The sequence below is a fragment of the Aegilops tauschii genome, chromosome 7 (assembly GCF_002575655.3).
Source record: "Aegilops tauschii subsp. strangulata cultivar AL8/78 chromosome 7, Aet v6.0, whole genome shotgun sequence".
NCBI lineage: Eukaryota > Viridiplantae > Streptophyta > Magnoliopsida > Poales > Poaceae > Aegilops > Aegilops tauschii.
The window spans coordinates 263,661,705-263,682,862 of record NC_053041.3 but is presented as its reverse complement, the minus strand read 5'-3'; the positions used below and the strand labels follow the sequence as shown (position 1 = coordinate 263,682,862).

General features: G+C 47.7%; 1 pseudogene; it reads left to right on the top strand.

The window, feature by feature from the left end:
- Positions 1-618: 618 nt before the first annotated feature.
- LOC109747336 (exopolygalacturonase-like) lies at positions 619-4,135 on the top strand (annotated as a pseudogene).
- The last annotated feature ends 17,023 nt before the right edge of the window (positions 4,136-21,158 follow it).

The following is a 21,158-nucleotide window of genomic DNA, read 5'->3' as shown; positions in this document are numbered from 1 at the left end:
GGTGTAGAACCACTGGACGATCGCGAGATCGTCTTTCAACCATTGCGGATCGTCGGGGCGGGGAAGACAGTTGGCGGCGATATGCGAGCGCAGGTTGCAGCGGCCGAGGTGGAGATCGAAGAGATGTCTCCAATGGTAGTAGTTGTGGGCGGCGAGATCAAGAACTATGGGGATGTAGGGGCTGACGTCGGAGATTGTGTCAGCAAGAGATATTGGTGCGGCGAGGATCGGTGCAGGGTAGTTTTGTGGAGCTATGGTGAGGGCCGAGAGAGAAGCGGTCGCGGCGTTGGCAGCCTTGGCGATAAGTGCGGCCCGGCGCTCGAAGTAGCCGGGGGGCGGCGGCGGCGGTGGCGTTGGCGGAGCCATACCCTAAACCCTGGGACCGGTATCTGATACCATGAAAGCTGAATAAAACTGTTGCTTATTGATGATTTGATGCGGCATACAAGAGTAAATAAGAGGGTACAAACCGATTTGGGGTAGGGGTACAAAACTGACTTGGGCTAGAAGTCGTATACCATAATGACTACTCTAACAGGTCGTATGATACATCTTTGATTCTTGAGTTGGTTCAAGCTAATAAACACCCTGCCCGCTTTTGTTGAACACAGGGGAAATGAAGTAGCGTACAACTGGATCACTGCATCTCACAAGGTACACATTCAACGAAATTGTTCAATGTCCTGCTTGCTTGTCTCGTTAATTTCTTACACATCTTCTCTTGTGTAGCCCCCGACCGCCCCATCCGGCGTCTCGGGGGCGAAACCCTAGATCACCGCAGAGCTCCCCCTTCATGTCTCCTTCCCCCCTCGCCGTCACCTGAGACGGCCGCCGGGCAAGCCCGGGGCGCCCCCAAGGAAGGTGGCGGCGGGGCATCTGCTGCTATGCTCTCTCGCAAGTGGCGACGAGATCTAGGATGGCGGCCTCTTTCGGAGTGGCGCCACCGGCTCTGCGGCAAGCGTTGGCACGACTGTGGTGGTGGCGTCCCTGGCCGTGAGGACGGCGGGGATCCGGTGGACATGGACCTGGCGCAGTCTCGGCGTTCGGCGGCACCAGATCTGGCGGTCGCTTCCATCTCCGAGGCAATGCGATCCCACCCCTTCGGGCCTAGGTCGGGGTCTTCTTCTTCAATCATCGGTCTTGTTTCGCGGGTGGGATGGTGGTGTGGAGCCAGACCAGGAGAAATCCATGGCCGGCCATGGCTGACCGCGATGGCGACGGTGCCCGAGGGCACCGTTCTTCCTCCTTGGAGGCGTTTGTCAGGTCTGCCTCCCTCCACCTACCATCCTCTAGCCTCCCGGGTGAAAGCTCTAACCTCGGTGGGCGGTGGCGGCACTCTCGGCGCTGTTCTTCTTGAAGGCGTCGCCTTTGGGAGTCGTTTAGTTGGTGTGCGTTGTTGGGGTGCGTTAGGCAGCGGAAGTGGTGTGTCCTCTTCGTCCAAGCTTGATGCTATCCCTCCTTTGCGGCCGGGCCATGGGCAACTCTGCTTGAGGGAAGCTTTTGCGGCTCGTCGAGAGTGTGTTGATCCTCTCTATGTGGCCATCCTCCAGCGGCAACCATTCTTGTTCTAGGTGGAAGATTCTATCTTCCGACGGTGCGGTGCCTATCGAGCCAGACGAGGAGATTGTGGCCTTCTTCGGAGAAGGAATTGGATGGTTGTGCCATGCCGGGGTCCGTAGCTGTTTCGTGACCACATTCCGTGTTGATGCCAGTCATCCCCTTCTCCTCTATGCCAGCATGGTCCTGGTTCCCTGGTGCTTCGTTTTCGGAGGAGGGCCTCGATGTCTTCAGTTGCGTTTTTCTCTGATTTATCCTCTAGCTTGTAGCATTTGAGGCTAGTTAGCTACTTTCCAGCGCCTATGTATCTTACCGTGCTTTATTTTCTTTTTTCGGTTACTTGTCATCTGTATTCCTGGTCGGTTGATGGCTTTGTTAATTTAAAGTCGGGCTAGGCTCGAGCCCTATCACAGACTCGGTTGCTGCCTTTTCTCTAAAAATCTTCTCTTGTGTACGGGCCAACAAGGGTTCGAGCCTCACTTCCATCTTAATGAAATTTTGCCCTAGTTCCTCCTAGGACCAACTGGTTTTTTAGCCTGCTGGCCCAATGGCAAGTGCGTCCTATTTCCAATTAAGCAATCTGAGTTCGAAACTCCCCTCCTACCTAACAACGAAAGTTAAGGGAGGGAACTTCCCCTTTAACCTCGTTTATTTTTCTTGCCTCAACATTCGTTAAAGGGGATTGAATACTCGGTGCCTTCTTTGGCCACTAAGCATTTTGCAGAAGAAACGAATAGATTTATGTTGGAGAGGAGTTACAAGTAGCACCAAACAATAATAAAAGCGCTCAATTGCGCTCATCTTTCATTTTGGAGGAGGTTACGATTTATATTTGCACGAAGTCTTCAATTCATGGAATATCGACGCTCATTTGTGTAACGGTGCACATATAAGATACGAAGATCCCTGCTGACATACACGGTTCTGAAGTCTGAACTTCCAATCCCCACAGCCATGGCTACAGTCCTCATGGTCCCCTTGATCCTGTACCTGCTCGCGGTGCTTGCCGGCCGCCATGTTCACTGTAAGAGCAATGGGGCCGCCGCCGGCCTTTATGACGTTACAGAGTACGGAGCGGCGCCGAGCAGCGAAGACAACAAAGACGTGAGTGCGTTGCTGCAGATTGGACTCGCTGCTTCCTGTGTTTTCCTGACGTTCGTATCTGAACCCATGTGTCGTGTTCCCGTGTCACCACTCACCACCACTGACTTTCCAGGCATTCTTGGCGGCATGGCGCGCCGCGTGCAGCTCCACGACCGGCAACACGACGCTGCTGATCCCCGAGGGCACCTTCGCCGTCGGCGCCGTGGAGTTCTCGGGCCCGTGCAAGAGCGGTGACGCGCCCGTCGTGGTGATCGACGGCGTGCTCCGGCCGTGCACGGGTGGATGCCACCTAACGGATGATGATTGGATCACGTTCAGGGCCCTGAGCAACCTCCTCGTCACCGGCGCCGGTACACTAGACGGCCAGGGCGGCGCTCGGACTAGCAAGGCCAAAACGACGGTGATCACGCCGGCCCTCAATACTGAATCGGTCAAATTTGTGTCATTTCCTTTTTACTGAACGGGACGGTGAGGTGATTTTGCCCGCCATTGCGCAGACACTGGAGCTGGACGGCGTGACGAACTCGACCGTGAGGGGCCTGCGGTTCGTGGACAGCCGGGGTTTCCACTTGAGCTTCCACCGCAGCAGCCGCGTCGCGGCGGAGGGCCTCCGCATCCACGCCCCCGCATCCAGCCGGAACACGGACGGCATCCACGTCGGCTGCTCGAGCCACGTCCGCATCGCCGACTCGGTCATCGGCACGGGCGACGACTGCGTGTCCGTCGGCCCCGGCTCCTCGGACGTGGTGGTCACCGGCATCGTCTGCGGCCCGGGTCACGGCATCAGCGTGGGCAGCCTGGGGAGGAAGGAGGGGGAGGAGGACGTGCGCGGGCTGGTGATCCGGAACTGTACCGTGCGCGGCACCACCAACGGGCTGCGCATCAAGACGTGGCCCGGGTCGCCGCCGGGGCGGGCCTCCAACATCACCTTCGAGGACATCATCATGGCCGACGTGTCCAACCCCATCCTCATCGACCAGCGGTACTGCCCCCACGGCCGTTGCTCCGACGTGGACAAGCCTTCGCGGGTGCAGATCAGCGACGTGACCTTCAGGAGGATCCAGGGGACGTCGAGCAGCAAGGTGGCGGTGCAGCTGCGGTGCAGCGAGGAGCAGCCGTGCAGCGGGGTGCGCCTGGACGGCATCAACCTCCGGTGCGGCGACCAGCCGTGCCACGCGCAGTTCGCCAACGTGCGGGGGACGCCCGCCTTGGAGGCGCAGGCGCCCAGCCTCTGGGTTCAAGAAGCTCACGTGCTGCCATCAGACGCTGAATAACCAACCATTCTCTGACCGACAAGAAGAGCTCACACGGTTTTACGCTTGCAGGCGTCGAGCGCTGTAGGGGCGCTTTTTTTTTGGACGACACGTTAGTATGGAGGACCTATCGGTTTTGCTTCAGAATTGCTTGATTTTGGTTTAAAGATTAAAGATGATTTTTTGCAGGATGATAATCAGGTTAATTTCGAGCTGAAAAATTGCATACAAGCAGTATATATATATTTTGAATGCAGAAATCAAGCAGTACCAACTTGATGAAAAGATCACGGCCATGAATTCCTTGTGGTACAGCACGACAAATAAGCTTCGGTGTGTTAAAAAAACGACAAATAAGCTTGGGACCAACAGGAGGAGATTGCGATAGAGAACCGGCTGCATGCCAGGGCAACCTGTAGCTGTAGCGACACTGCACCAGTCATGTGCATGGTTCCGCGGTTCCGGTCGATCGGCCATCGACGACGCTCGCTGGAAGCACAAACACGCGCGAACCGCCGAATCCGTCGGTGCACATATGGCACCACCTGGATGCGATTCGATTCAACGGCCACCAGAGGACACACGCTCACTTTCAATCGCTAACAAGTAACAACGTTCGCGTCGACCATGCCATGAACGCTGTGAATAAAGCTACAGAATCCAAGGGGCAAGGAGCAACTTTTTCTCGATCAAGTAGCGGGAGCTCGGCATCCTCGTCAAATCTCTGCTGTTTATTGCTTATTAAAGAAAATAGCCAACCTAGTTAGTATCTCAAGACTTGATTATCAGTTAGAAGTGTTGAGTATATGTGTTGTGCATATTTATGTATTGGGCCTACCTCCTAATTGCCTTGTATAGTTGAGTTCGTGGTCCACCGTTGTACATCATATATACGTGTGTTTGCACCTGACTAATACATCGTGCAATTCTCACAACATACATGGTATCAGTTTCCTAGGTTTCAACCCTAGCTTCCGCCACCGCGCCCCTCCCGCGCCGCCGCCACCACGCCACTCCCGTCGCGCCGCCGCCGCCTTCCCTTCTCCTGCCGCCGCGCTACTGATACGTCTCCAACGTATCTACTTTTCCTAACGCTTTTTCTCTTATTTTGAACTCTAATTTGCATGATTTGAATGAAACTAGAACTACCATGGTGTTGTTTTTGTGCAGAAATAAAAGTTCTCAGAATGGAACGAAAGTTTGCGAGGATTTTTTATATCAATAAAAAGAATTTCTGAAGTCAAGAACCACCGGAAGGGGGCACCTGGGTGGGCACAACCCACCAGCGCGGGCCCCCCTCCAGGCGCGCCCAGGTGGGTTGTCCCACCTGGTGGCCCCGCAGACCCTAAAACCTACGCTATAAAATCACATTTTTTCAGAAAAAATTAGGGAGAAAGAATTATCGTATTCCACGAGACGGCGCCGCCGTCACCTCCTGTTCTTCATCGGGAGGCCAGATCTGCAGTCCGTTTGGGGCTCCGGAGAGGGGATCTTTGTTCTTCGTCATCACCAACCCTTCTCCATCGCCAATTCCATGATGCTCCCCACCGGGAGTGAGTAATTCCTTCATAGGCTCGCTGGTCGGTGAGCAATTGGATGAGATTCATCATGTAATCGAGTTAGTTTTGTTAGGGCTTGATCCCTAGTATCCACTACATTCTGAGATTGATGTTGCTATGACTTTGCCATGCTTAATGCTTGTCACTTTGGGCCCGGGTGCCATGATTTCAGATCTGAACCGTTTATGTTATCACCATTATATTCATGTTTTAGATCTGATCTTGCAAGTTATAGTCACCTACTACGTGTTATGATCCGGGCAACCCCGGAGTGACAATAGTCGGGACCACTCCCGGTGATGACCGTAATTTGAGGAGTTCATGTATTCACCGTGTTTTAATGCTTTGTTCTGGTTCTCTATTAAAAGGAGGCCTTAATATCCCTTAGTTTTCAATAGGACCCCCCTTCCATGGGTGGGTAGGACAAAAGATGTCATGCAAGTTCTTTCTATAAGCACGTATGACTATTTACGGAATACATGCCTACATTAATTTATGAACTAGAGCTAGTGCCGTATCGCCCTAGGTTATGACTGTCACATGATGAATATCATCCAACAAATTACCCATCCAATGCCTACGAATTTATCTTATATTGCTCTTGCTAAGTTATTATCGTTACCGTTACTATTGCTACTGCTACTATTATCAAAACTATCATACTACTTTGCTACTGATCACTTTGCTGTAGATAATTAATCTCCAGGTGTGGTTGAATTGACAACTCAACTGCTAATACTTACAAATATTCTTTGGCTCCCCTTGTTGTTGAATCTATAAATTTGGGTTGAATACTCTACCCTCGAAAACGGTTGCGATCCCCTATACTTGTGGGTTATCAAGACCTTTTTCTGGCGCCGTTGCCGGGGAGCATAGCTATATTTGTTGAGTCACTTGGGATTATTATCAATTTATCACCATGAAGAATCTGAAGGATGCTAAGACTACTATTTTTGCCTCTAAGACGAGGGAAGGTAAGGAACTGCCATCTAGCTCTGCTTTAGATTCACCTTTTGTTATAAGTAAACTTGCAACACCACCACATGCTATCAATCCTGATATATCGCAAGTTATTGATGATACTACTTCTGCTATGAATGATGCTTATGATGATGCTAGTACCTTGCTTGATGATAATGTGTCACTAGGTGAATTTCTTGATGAACAAATTGCTACAGTAAGACAACATGATATTGTTGAATCTGATGATGAGCTTGAAACTGAAAATCTTGAAACACCCGCTAGAACTAGCCTACCTAGATATGAATTGCCTAAGGTACCGAAAGGTTATGTTATGAATGAGGAGACAACTAGAGATATTCTTACTTGTAAGGATAGAGATGATCTAGAGATTATTTTGCAAGTATGAAGAAAAATCTCTAAATGCTAGAATGCAATATGATCCTAAGTTTGCTACCTCACCTATCTTTATTGACGATAAGGATTATGAATTCTCTGTCGACCCAGAGTTAATTACTTTGGTTGAATCTGATCCTTTCCATGGTTATGAAACTGAAACTGTTGTGGCACATCTTACTAAGTTGAATGACATAGCCACCCTTTTTACTCATGATGAGAAGATTCTCTATTACTATATTCTCAAATTATTTCCATTCTCATTAAAGGGTCATGCTAAAGCTTGGTACAATACTCTTGCTCCTGGTTATGTTGCGTAGTCCTCAGGATATGATTTATTACTTCTCTGAAAAATATTTTCCTGCTCATAAGAAACAAGCTGCCTTGCAGGAGATATTTAACTTTGTGCAAATTGAAGAAAAGAGTCTCCCACAAGCTTGGGGGAGGCTTCTCCAATTGCTTAATGCTTTGCCTGATCATCCTCTTAAGAAAAATGAAATACTTGATATCTTCTATAATGGACTAACTGATGCTTCTAGGAACTTCCTAGATAGTTGTGCTGGTTGTGTTTTCAGGGAACGAACTATTGGGCAAGCTGAAGAATTATTGAATAACATATTGAAAAATTATGATGATTGGACTCTTCCTGAACCACCGCCTAAACCCACTCCAAAGAATAGGGGTATATTATATCTCAGTCCTGAAGATATGCAAGAGGCAAAGAAATCTATGAATTAAAAAGGTATTAAAGCCGAGGATGTTAAAAATTTACCTCCTATTGAAGAAATACATGGGCTTGATACACCACCAATACCTAAGGTGGTAGAGGTAAATTCTTTAATGAAGTTCAATGATAATGATAATCCTCGTAATATGCACCCTAGCCAATGCCTTTATGAGTTTGAGAATTATATTAGAAAGCAAGATCACTTCAATGCAAATGTTATAAAACAATTGAAATACAACTCTGATATGATTGCTCGCTTGAGTGACTTGCTATTTAGAATCTCAAATGATGTTAGAGGTGTGGGAAAGCATGCTTCTATGGTACAAAATCAATTAGAACAAGTTGCTAAATCACAGAGAGAGTTGCTTGATTAAATGAATAACAACATACATGACTTTGCTGTTAGAGTTGCAACTAGAGGAGGTAAATTGACTCAGGAACCACTTTATCCTAAGGGACACCCAAAAAGAATTGAACAGGATTCACAAAGGAACAATACCACTGCACCTAGTTCTTCTAAAAAGAAGAAGAAAAGGAAAGATGATAGGACTTTGCATGCTTCTAGTGAACCTGAAGTAGAAAAACCTCCTGATAATGATAACAATGTTTCTATTTCTGATGCTGAAACTCAATCTGGTAATGAACATTCACCTAGTGATAATGAAAAAGATAATGCTGATGTTCATGAAGATGCTCAACCAAACAATGAAAAAGAACCAGATAATGATGTTGAAATAGAACCAGCTGTTGATTTTGATAACCCAGAACCCAAGAATACACGATATGATAAAAGAGACTTTATTGCTAGAAAACACAGTAAGGAAAGGGAATCGTGGGTTCAAAAACCTATGCCTTTTCTGTTGGGGAACGTAGTAATTTCAAAAAAATTCCTACGCACACGCAAGATCATGGTGATGCATAGCAACGAGAGGGGAGAGTGTTGTCCACGTACCCTCGTAGACCGAAAGTGGAAGCGTTAGCACAACGCGGTTTATGTAGTCGTACGTCTTCACGATCCGACCGATCAAGTACCGAACGCACGGCACCTCCGAGTTCAGCACACGTTCAGCCCGATGACGTCCCTCGAACTCCGATCCAGCCGAGTGTTGAGGGAGAGTTTCTTCAGCACGACGGCGTGGTGACGATGATGATGTTCTACCAACGCAGGGCTTCGCCTAAGCACCGCTACAGTATTATCGAGGTGGACTATGGTGGAGGGGGGCACCGCACACGGCTAAAAGATCAAACGATCAATTATTGTTCCTCTAGGGTGCCCCTGCCTCCGTATATAAAGGAGAAAGGGGGGAGGTGCGGACGGCCAGGAGGGGGCACGCCAGGAGGAGTCCTACTCCCATCGGGAGTAGGACTCCCTCCCTTTTCCTTGTTGGATTAGGAGAAGAGGGGGAAAGAGGTGGAGGAGAAGAAGGAAAGGGGGGCGCCGCCCCCCTCTCCTTGTCCTATTCGGACTAGGGGGGAGGGGCGCGCGGCCCTGCCCTGGCCGCCTCTCCTCTTCTCCACTAAGGCCCACTATGGCCCATTAACCCCCGGGGGGTTCCGGTAACCCCTCCGGTACTCCAGTAAAATCCCGATTTCACCCGGAACACTTCCGATATCCAAATATAGGCTTCCAATATATCAATCTTCATGTCTCGACCATTTCGAGACTCCTCGTCATGTCCGTGATCACATCCGGGACTCCGAACAACCTTCGGTACATCAAAACATATAAACTCATAATATAACTGTCATCGAAACTTTAAGCGTGCGGACCCTACGGGTTCGAGAACTATGTAGACATGACCGAGACACGTCTCCGGTCAATAACCAATAGCGGAACCTGGATACTCATATTGGCTCCCACATATTCTACGAAGATATTTATTGGTCAGACCGCATAACAACATACGTTGTTCCCTTTGTCATCGGTATGTTACTTGCCCGAGATTCGATCGTCGGTATCTCAATACCTAGTTCAATCTCGTTACAAGCAAGTCTCTTTACTCGTTCCGTAATACATCATTCCGCAACTAACTCATTCGTTGCAATGCTTGCAAGGCTTAAGTGATGTGCATTACCGAGTGGGCCCAGAGATACCACTCCGACAATCGGAGTGACAAATCCTAATCTCGGAATACGCCAACCCAACAAGTACCTTCGGAGACACCTGTAGAGCACCTTTATAATCACCCAGTTACGTTGTGACGTTTGGTAGCACATAGAGTGTTCCTCCGGTAAACGGGAGTTGCATAATCTCATAGTCATAGGAACATGTATAAGTCATGAAGAAAGCAATAGCAACATACTAAACGATCGAGTGCTAACCTAACGGAATGGGTCAAGTCAATCACATCATTCTCCTAATGATGTGATCCCGTTAATCAAATGACAACTCATGTCAATGGCTAGGAAACATAACCATCTTTGATCAACGAGCTAGTCAAGTAGAGGCATACTAGTGACACTCTGTTTGTCTATGTATTCACACAAGTATTATGTTTCCGGTTAATACAATTCTAGCATGAATAATAAACATTTATCATGATATAAGGAAATAAATAATAACTTTATTATTGCCTCTAGGGCATATTTCCTTCATTTTCCACCCAAATCAACTAAAAAGAAAGATGATGAAGAATTTGAACGCTTTGCTGAAATGCCGAGGCCAGTCTTTTTGCATACTCGCTTGACTGATATCTTAAAAATGCCTCCTTATGCAAAGTACATGAAAGACATCATCACCAATAAGAGAAAAATACTGAAAGCTTAAATCTCCATCATGCTTGCTAATTATACTTTTAAAGATGGAATACCTAAAGAAGTTGGAGATCCGGGAATATCAACTATACCTTGCTCCATCAAAAGGAATTATGTGAAAACTTCTTTATGTAATTTAGGAGTTGGTGTTAGTGTTATGCCTTTCTCTTTATATAAAAGACTTGATTTGAATAAACTCACACCTACTGAAATATCTTTGCAAATGGCTAACAAATCAACTGCCATACCTATCGGTATTTGTGAGGATGTGCCCGTTGTTGTTGCTAATGTTACTATTTTGACTGACTTTGTTATACTTGAGATGCCCGAGGACGACAATATGTCGATTATCCTTGGTAGAACTTTATTGAATATTGCAGGGGCTGTTATTGATTGCAATAAAAGCAAGATCACTTTTCATATCAATGGTAATGAGCATATGGTGCACTTTCCGAAGAAACAATTCCAAGTGAATGGTATTAATGTTATTGAAAAATCTCCGACAATCACTATTGGATGTTTTCAACTACCTCTACCTACTGTTAAAAAGAATTATGAAATGCTTATTGTTGGGGACATTCATATCCCGTTGAGGTAACTTAGTGATTTACGAAAGTTCTTCGGTTTCATGCTAATCGAAAGTGGTTGTTAATAAGACTTGATTAACCTATTTTAATGGATCATTTTTTAGAGGTATGAAGTTGATGAATTTAGTAAGCACTACCTTCTGTCCCTACCTTTTGTTTTCTATTTTTATTAGTTAGATAAAATAAAATGCCATGTTTTGTCTATTTTCTGAATTTCCCGTGCAATAAAAATGACCCAAAAATATAAGTTCTCAGAATGCTCTGAAAATTTAATACGTTTTTTTTCTGAATATTTAAGAATTTTTGGTGCAAATAATACCAGAGGGAGGTGCACCAGGTGGGCACAACCCACCTGGGCGCGCCAGGACCCCCAGGCGCGCCCTGGTGGGTGGTGGTCCCCACGTGGGCCCCCTCACTTATCTCTTCATACCACTTCATCACCTACCTCCAGAAAAAATCACCATTGCTCTCTCTCTCATGTTCTTGCTATCAAACCCGCGGATTCCGATCTCTTTGCTCGAAGCTCCATCTCTGAAACTGTTTTGGGGGATTGTTGCTTGGAAAAACATGAGTATCTTTAGGAAGTTTGCTTCCAAGAAGAACTCCAAGGGAGTGATTGGGCAGTCATCGGACAGTGATCTCCATACCCGGAGAATGGCGGAGATACGGCCGTGCGAATGGCCGCATACCCCGTTCATGGAAGGGGCCAAAATCCTTCAAGAGTTTGCACAATATGCTGCTAATGTCGGCCTCACCGACTTCATCGTAGTTGAATGCGAACAGTATCATCTCCTCACAAACACCTTTGTGCAAAGTTTTAATTTCTTTCCTAGGAATAATCCTCCCGAGGTGCAGTTTAATTTATATGCTGAACCCTATCAGATACCGCCTACTGAATTTTGTGAAATATGCTTGCTTCCTTCTTATGGTAGTTTGGTAGAGCCTAGACCTGCAGAGTTTGAAAGCTTTTATCGTACTCTGACAGTAGGTGATGAGAGAGGGGTGTCGAGTATCACTACCGTTGGCTTGCATTTTCCTGTTGTTCATTATTTTACTCTTTTCATTGCAAAATGCTTGCTTGCTAGAGAGAAGGTGTTGGGGAACGTAGTAATTTCAAAAAAATCCTACGCACACGCAAGATCATGGTGATGCATAGCAACGAGAGGGGAGAGTGTTGTCTACGTACCCTCGTAGACCGTAAGCGGAAGCGTTATGACAACGCGGTTGATGTAGTCGTACGTCTTCACGATCCGACCGATCCAAGTACCGAACGCACGACACCTCTGAGTTCAGCACACGTTCAGCTCGGTGACGTCCCACGAACTCACGATCCAGCAGAGCTTCGAGGGAGAGTTCCGTCAACACGACGGCATGATGACGGTGATGATGATGCTACCGACGCAGGCCTTCGCCTCAGCACCGCTATGATATGACCGAGGTGGATTATGGTGGAGGGGGGCCCCGCACACGGCTAAAAGATCAATGATCAACTTGTGTGTCTATGGGGTGCCCCTCTAGCCACGTATATAAAGGAGTGGAGGAGGGGGGAGGGCCGGCCCTCTATGGCGCGCCCTGGAGGAGTCCTACTCCCACCGGGAGTAGGATTCCCCCCCTTCCCTAGTTGGACTAGGAGAGAAGGAAGGGGGAGAGAGGGAGGAAGGAAAGGGGGGCGCCACCCCCCTCCTAGTCCAATTCGGACCAGAGGGAGAGGGGGCACGCGGCCTGCCCTGGTCTCCTCTCTCTCTCTCTCTCTGCACTATGGCCCAATAAGGCCCATACACTTACCGGGGGGTTCCGGTAACCTCCCAGTACTCCGGTAAAATCCTGATTTCACCCGGAACTATTCCGATGTCCAAATATAGGCTTCCAATATATCGATCTTTATGTCTCGACCATTTTGAGACTCCTCGTCATGTCCGTGATCATATCCGGGACTCCGAACTATCTTCGGTACATCAAAACACATAAACTCATAATATCGATCATCACCGAACGTTAAGCGTGCGGACCCTACGGGTTTGAGAACTATGTAGACATGACTGAGACACATCTCCAGTCAATAACCAATAGCGGAACCTGGATGCTCATATTGGCTCCTACATATTCTACGAAGATCTTTATCGGTCAAACCGCATAACAACATACGTTGTTCCCTTTGTCATCGGTATGTTACTTGCCCGAGATTCGATCATCGGTATCTCAATACCTAGTTTAATCTCATTACCGGAAAGTCTCTTTACTCATTCCGTAATACATCATCCTGCAACTAACTCATTAGTTGCATTGCTTGCAAGGCTTATAGTGATGTGCATTACCGAGAGGGCCCAGAGATACCTCTCCGACAATCGGAGTGACAAATCCTAATCTCAATCTATGCCAACTCAACAAGTACCATCCGAGACACCTGTAGAGCACCTTTATAATCACCCAGTTACGTTGTGACATTTGGTAGCACACAAAGTGTTCCTCCGGTATTCGGGAGTTGCATAATCTCATAGTCATAGGAACATGTATAAGTTATGAAGAAAGCAATAGCAATATACTAAACGATTAAATGCTAAGCTAACGGAATGGGTCAAGTCAATAACATCATTCTCTAATGATGTGATCTCATTAATCAAATGACAACTCATGTCTATGGCTAGGAAACTTAACCATCTTTGATTCAACGAGCTAGTCAAGTAGAGGCATACTCGTGACACTTTGTTTGTCTATGTATTCACACATGTACTAAGTTTCCGGTTAATACAATTCTAGCATGAATAATAAACATTTATCATGATATAAGGAAATATAAATAACAACTTTATTATTGCCTCTAGGGCATATTTCCTTCAGAAGGTGGGTGCACTCAGTTCCCCAGACCTTGTTGTTTTACGTTGTGCACTTGAAGGCGACAACACTTATAGCTTGGGAGCTATTGTGGCACGTCGCCTTCACATAAGTCCAAAGGTAAAATACATGGAGGTATTTACGCCACTCGTTTGGCGGCTCGCTTTAATGTTCAGATACGCCTGCATGATCATCCTTGCCTAAGGTTTACCTAGATCGCGCGGCCATGGATTACCACCAGTTTACTGCTGTAGATTATCCTAACATTCCTATTCCATATAACCTAGTTTTTAGTGTGAGGACTCATGATATTATTCCATTGCCTGCGCCTATTTTGTTTGATCCTATTGCCAGGGGCGGATACAGGATTATGCCTGCAGATATCATCGCCTACCGGAACAACCAGGCTACAGCAGAGGAGGAGCCTCAGCAGTGGGAGCCACAGGTCCGCGCTCCTCAGCGGTTCGACATGGGACCCCATGGCTTCTTTGACTACTGACTGATTACCAAGTTAGGCCAAAAGCCTAAGCTTGGGGGAGTACGTATTCGCACCGACATTACATTCGTGTTCACACATTTCATTCTAGTTGTTGGTGTCCACACTTTTTCATTCTATTATCCATGTTAAATTTATTTTCTCGCTTTCTTCTTGTGTGTCTGAAAAACTTGAGAAAATACAAAAATATTTCCTGCTTCTTTTTTATTTCCTTTCTAGAGTAGTTAGCTGTAGCACTAAAAAGAAAACCCCAAAAGATTTATTTGTTCTTTTTTTCTTGTTGGGAGCTTTCCCGTGTAACTAGTTTTTCTTGTTTTTACTTTTCCCTTTTATTTGCTTGTTCTAGAAATCAAAAACTCCAAAAATATTTCAGTGTGTTTCTCTGAATTTCTTTTCTTTTTAATGAGTCGTACCGAGGAGAAGACCACGATGAAAATGTTGAGTGGGTCTCATTTGCATAATTGTTGTTCTAACAAAGAGCCTTTATTACCTTCTCTTCTCCTGTTGAATAAAATGTTTGCAGATTCCAGCTTAGTCCACGACACTCTTGCACTATTATTATTTTCATATCATTCGGTCATGCAAGTGAAAGCAATAATGACGATTTTTTATGAACTGGCTGTGGCAGAGAGAAACGGGTATGAACTCGACTTGTTCTGTTTTTGTAAATATGTTTAACCTAGTATCCATGATTCAGCTCATTATGATTAAACATGTTTGCAATGACAATTAGAGATTATAGTTTCTCATGCCATGCATAAGTAGCCAGGAGTGGATAATGATTTATCTTGGATATCAATATTGCGTTAAAATGATTGTGATGTAGTATGATGCTATGGTATCCTCCTCTGAATGTTCGAGTGGCTTGACTTGGCACATGTTCATGCATGCAGTTGAATCAAAACCAACATAGCCTCTATGATATTTATGTTCATGGTGTTCATATCCTACTCATGCTAGTATCCAATGTTGCTTACGCATAATGCATGTTCATGACCGTTGTTGCTCTCTAGCTGGCCGCTTCTCAACCTATTTGCTAGCCTTCGCCTGTGCTAAGTGGAAGTTCTGCTTGTACATAAAAAACCTTGAAACCAAGCTATTCTAGATGAGTCCACCATACCTACCTATATGCGGTATTACCCTGCCGTCCTAAGTAAATTTGCATGTGCCATCTCTAAAAACTTCAAATAAATATCCTTTTGGTGTGCTTGGGTCGTTCATGGAATGACAGGAGGTAGTCGGTATCTTCCATGTTAAGCGGGTTATTCTCAGGTTGAATGTTTATTCACTTGCCATTGCATAAGAAAAGGGCGGTAATAGGGATGCCCAGTCCTGAACTGCAAAAAGAAAAGAGCTTACAAATAATCAAACAAAAACTCCACCGGAGTCAAAACCTTTACTTTATCGCTTGGGAACCGCCACTAGCATGTTTAGCATGGAAGATATTGATAACTGATGGTCGTGAAGTAAACAAGAAGGGTGCATTTCTCAAAATATCATTTACCTCTGTTTTAAAACTTGAGCTCTGACACCTCTGCAAATTACTGCTTCCCTCTGCGAAGGGACTATCTATTTACTTTTATGTTGTGTCGTCACCTTCTAAAATAAGCGCCAGAACCTGAGAGCACTGCTGTCATGCTCATGCATTGTGTGTAGCTAATGTTGGGTGCATCATGACTGGATCTTTTCTACCATGAATTACAATGTTTAGTCGTTGTTTGAACTTTAGAGGTGCTCTGCATTTATGTTTTGCGGTCTCAGAAAGGGCTAGCGAGATACCACTATTGTCATATTATATCATGGTTGTTTTGATAACGTGTTGCTGTTTGAGATATCTTATTATTGCTTGCTAGCTGATTATGTCATTGATATGAGTCAATGTAATTTTTAAGAGTTATTGTCGGCATGGTTAGTTATAATATTAGCTGAAAACATGGGTGTTGTTTAAGCTTATTTATGATAACAAGAGCAAAAGAGTTTGTAAAAGTTTTTCTTTTTTGCTTTCTGTTTATCAACTGAATTGCTTGAGGACAAGCAAAGGTTTAAGCTTGGGGGATTTGATACGTCTCCAACATATCTACTTTTCCTAACGCTTTTCCTCTTGTTTTGGACTCTAATTTGCATGATTTGAATGAAACTAACCCCGGACTGACGCTGTTTTCGGCAGAACTACCATGGTGTTGTTTTTGTGCAGAAATAAAAGTTCTCAGAATGGAACGAAACTTTGCGAGGATTTTTTATATCAATAAAGAGAATTTCTGGAGCCAAGAACCGCCGGAGGGGGCACCTGGGTGGGCACAACCCACCAGGGCGCGCCCCCCTCCATGCGCGCCCGGGTGGGTTGTCCCCACCTGGTGGCCCCGCAGACCCTGAAACCTATGCTATAAAATCAATTTTTTTTCAGAAAATAATCAGAGAGAAAGAATTATCGTGTTCCACGAGATGGAGCCGCCGTCACCTCCCGTTCTTCATCGGGAGGCTAGATTTGGAGTCCGTTTGGGGCTCCGGAGAGGGGGATCTTCGTTCTTCGTCATCACCAACCCTTCTCCATCGCCAATTTCATGATGCTCCCCACCGGGAGTGAGTAATTCCTTCGTAGGCTCGCTGGTCGGTGAGCAGTTGGATGAGATTCATCATGTAATCGAGTTAGTTTTGTTAGGGCTTGATCCCTAGTATCCACTATGTTCTGAGATTGATGTTGCTATGACTTTGCCATGCTTAATGCTTGTCACTTTGGGCCCGGGTGCCATGATTTTAGATCTGAACCGTTTATGTTATCACCATTATATCCATGTTCTAGATCCGATCTTGCAAGTTATAGTCACCTACTACGTGTTATGATCCGGCAACCCCGGAGTGACAATAGTCGGAACCACTCCCGGTGATGACCGTAGTTTGAGGAGTTCATGTATTCACCGTTGTTAATGCTTTGTTCTGGTTCTCTATTAAAAGGAGGCCTTAATATCCCTTAGTTTTAAATAGGACCCCGCTGCCACGGGAGGGTAGGACAAAAGATGTCATGCAACTTCTTTCTATAGGCACGTATGACTATTTACGGAATACATGCCTACATTATATTTATGAACTAGAGCTAGTGTCGTATCGCCCTAGGTTATGAATGTCACATGATGAATGTCATCCAACAAATTACTGATCCAATGCCTACGAATTTATCTTATATTGCTCTTGCTAAGTTACTATCGTTACCGTTACTATTGCTACTGCTACTATTATCAAAACTATCATACTACTTTGCTACTGATCACTTTGCTGCAGATAATTAATCTCTAGGCGTGGTTCAATTGACAACTCAGCTGCTAATACTTACAAATATTCTTTGGCTCCCCTTGTGTCGAATCTATAAATTTGGGTTGAATACTCTACCCTCGAAAACTGTTGCGCCCCCCTATACTTGTGGGTTATCAGCTACCCCTCCCTGCCGCCGCGGCTTCTCCCGCTCGCCCCGGCAGCCGCCCGGTCGCTTCTGCCGCCGCGACCCGCCGCTGCCGCCCCGTCCCACGCGTCGCCGCCCACACCTCCTGTCGTCGCCGCCCTCCCGCCGCTGCGACCCCCTCCCCTTCACCCGACGCCGCTGCCACTGCTCCTCTGACAGCCGTTGCCGCTTCCCCAACCCTAACCCTAGCCCTAGCTGCACCACCCCTTGTCGTCATGTCATCTGTCACCTCGTCCGCTTCCACCAACTCCAACCCATTCGCCGATGCCAACCCTCCCGACGTCAACGACGTCCGCAACCTCAACATCTACAAGCGGGTTCCGGTTCGTCTCTCCCAGACGGACTCCTCCTACTACGCGTGGAAGACGTACTTCTCCCTCTTGTTCCGGGAGTACCACCTCATTGATCATGTGGACGGCTCCGTCGACTCCAGCCTCGTCCCCGACTTCCATGACTGGTCCACCATCGACACCACGATCATCCAGTGGTTCTTCCTCACCATCTCGCCGGACCTGTTTCAGACGGCCGTGCAGGACGGCGATGACGCCCGCGCCGTGTGGACCAAGCTGAACGGGCTCTTCACCGACAATCATCTTCAATGACGTGTTTTTTTGCAGCAAGAGTTTTTTGGGTGCCACCAGGACAACTCCTCCGTCGATGATTATTGTCGCTGCCTCAAGACTCTCGCTGACGAGCTCCACGATATTGGCGTGCGAATCGATGATGACCTCCTTCTCAGCACGCTCACCACCGGGCTCACAAGGACTTCGGCAACGCCGCGGCGAACCTCTCCCTCATCCCCGAGCCCTCCTTCGCCAAGTTTGTTGCGTACCTCCGGCTGGAGGGGCGGCGGATGAAGCAGGTGAAGGCGCGGGCCATCCACACTGCCCTTGCCGCCGGTACCACCCGAGGCGGGCCCCCGCCGCCCCCTGCCCCGGCCGCACCACCTCAGCCGCGCCATCTGGCACCGTTCTTGCAGCAGCAGCAACCGCTGCTCCCGACGCCCCTGTACAGGCCTCCCGCCCCTCCCGCGCCACCTGTCGAACGGCGCCGCGGAGGTCAATGCGGCGGCCGGCGCGGCGGCCAGCAGCAGCCGCGGGCGCGCCTCGTCAGCAGCAGCAGCTCTAGGTCCCTCCTCCGTGGGCCGCCGGGTATAACCCATGGACCGGTGTCGTTCATGCGTACACCATGCTGGTCCCACGGGCTCCTGTGCCGACCCTTCCCATGCCGCGTCCACCGGCGCATCAGGCGTACTACGCGGCTCCGTAGCCCTATGGAGGGTACCCACCACCGCAGCTGAGCAGCGGTTACGACTTCCCGATGGCATCTCCGCCACCTTCGCCGGCGCTGCCATCGGCGCCTTGGGATCCGGCGCTTCTCGCCGCGCTGCACACCGCCCGTACGCCGAACAACTACACTGGAGGCGGTGATTGGTACATGGACACCGGGGCCACGGCTCACATGTTTGCTCATCCTGATAATCTTGCCTCCTTCACTCCCGTCACCACCGATCGCCGCATCATTGTTGGCGACGGTTCCACCTTCCTATCACACACGTCGGGCACACATCTTTTCCTTCTAATTGCAATGCCTTTATCTTGTCTAACATACTTGTGTCTCCTCATCTTATTAAGAATCTTATTTCCGTTTGTTGTTTCACTCGTGAAAATCCTGTCACTGTTGAATTTGACGAGCTTGGTTTTTGTGTTAAGGACGCTCGAACCAGGATGGTACTGCACAGATGTAATAGCCCCAATGAGCTCTATCCGGTGCATTCTCCTTCATCTGCCACCACCGCACCGGTTGATCTCTACGCTGACGTCGATCTCTGGCACGCTTGTCTGGGTCATCCCAACCCCGTCACACTTTGTCATATTCTTAGGAGTTTCAGTTTCAGTTGTAATAAGATTGAGGATCACACTTGTCATGCATGTCGTGTCGGCAAACATGTTCGCCTTCCGTTTAATAACTCCACCACAATTGCTTCTTTTCCTTTTCAGTTGATTCATAGCGATGTGTGGACCTCTCCCGTTCCTAGTAATTCGGGCTACTTATATTATCTGGTTATCCTTGATGATTATTCTTATCATGTGTGGACCTTTCCTTTGCGACGACAGTCGGATGCACTCTCCACTTTGACGGCTTTTTACTCCTATGTCAGCACGTAGTTTGGGCATCCCATGCTCTTCAGACTGACAATGGAGAAGAGTTCGACGATCTTGCTTTTCGCACTTTTTTGTCGCACCATGGCACAGTTTTTCGTCTCACATGCCCGTATACTTCACAGCAGAACGGTCGAGCCGAACGTGTCCTTCGCACTCTGAATGACTGCGTTCGCACGCTCCTGTTCCATGCTAATGTGCCGCCTCGCTTCTGGCCGAACGCACTTGCGACCGCATCACTTCTCCTTAACCTTCGACCCTACCGCCCGCGGTGGAATTACGCACCTCATCACCTTCTATTTGGTATGCCGCCGTCTTATGATGGTTTGCGTATTTTTGGGTGCCTTTGTTATCCTAGCACTGCCGACACTGCTCCTCAAAAACTTGCACTACGTTCTGTTGCATGCATCTTCATCGGCTACCCTTCTAACTCCAAGGGCTATCGGTGCTATGATCCCATCTCCCACCGTGTGTTCACCTCTCGCCATGTTTACTTTGATGAGCATGTGTTTCCGTTTCAGCAGGTACCCCCGGTTTTTCCTCCCGCCACCGACGTGGGAGCCTCGACGCCTCTCCCAGGGCGCTCGCGCGCCGCTCTAGCTTGGCCCGCCCCTGGCTTTGAGGCGCGTCACCTGTCGGCGCCTTTCGGTTCGGCGCCCCCGCCCGCGGCGCCTCCTCCGACCGCGGCTCTGGTGACCATGGCCCCGGCGCCTCCTCTGCCCGCGGCACCCGCAACTCCCGCGCCCGTGGCCCTGGCTATTGGAAATATGCCCTAGAGGCAATAATAAAATGGTTATTATTGTATTTCCTTGTTCATGATGATAGTCTATTGTTCATGCTATAATTGTATTAACTGGAAACCGTAATACATGTGTGAATACATAGACCACAACATGTCCCTAGTAAGCCTCTAGTTGACTAGCTCGTTGATCAATAGATGGTTATGGTTTCCTGACCATGGACATTGGATGTCATTGATAACGGGATCACATCATTAGGAGAATGATGTGATGGACAAGACCCAATCCTAAGCATAGCACAAGATCGTGTAGTTCGTTTGCTAAGAGCTTTTCTAATGTCAAGTATCATTTCCTTAGACCATGAGATTGTGCAACTCCCGGATACCGTAGGAATGCTTTGGGTGTACCAAACGTCACAACTGGGTGGCTATAAAGGTACACTACAGGTATCTCCGAAAGTGTCTGTTGGGTTGGTACGAATCGAGACTGGGATTTGTCACTCCGTATGACGGAGAGGTATCTCTGGGCCCACTCGGTAATGCATCATCATAATGAGCTCAGTGTGACTAAGTAGTTA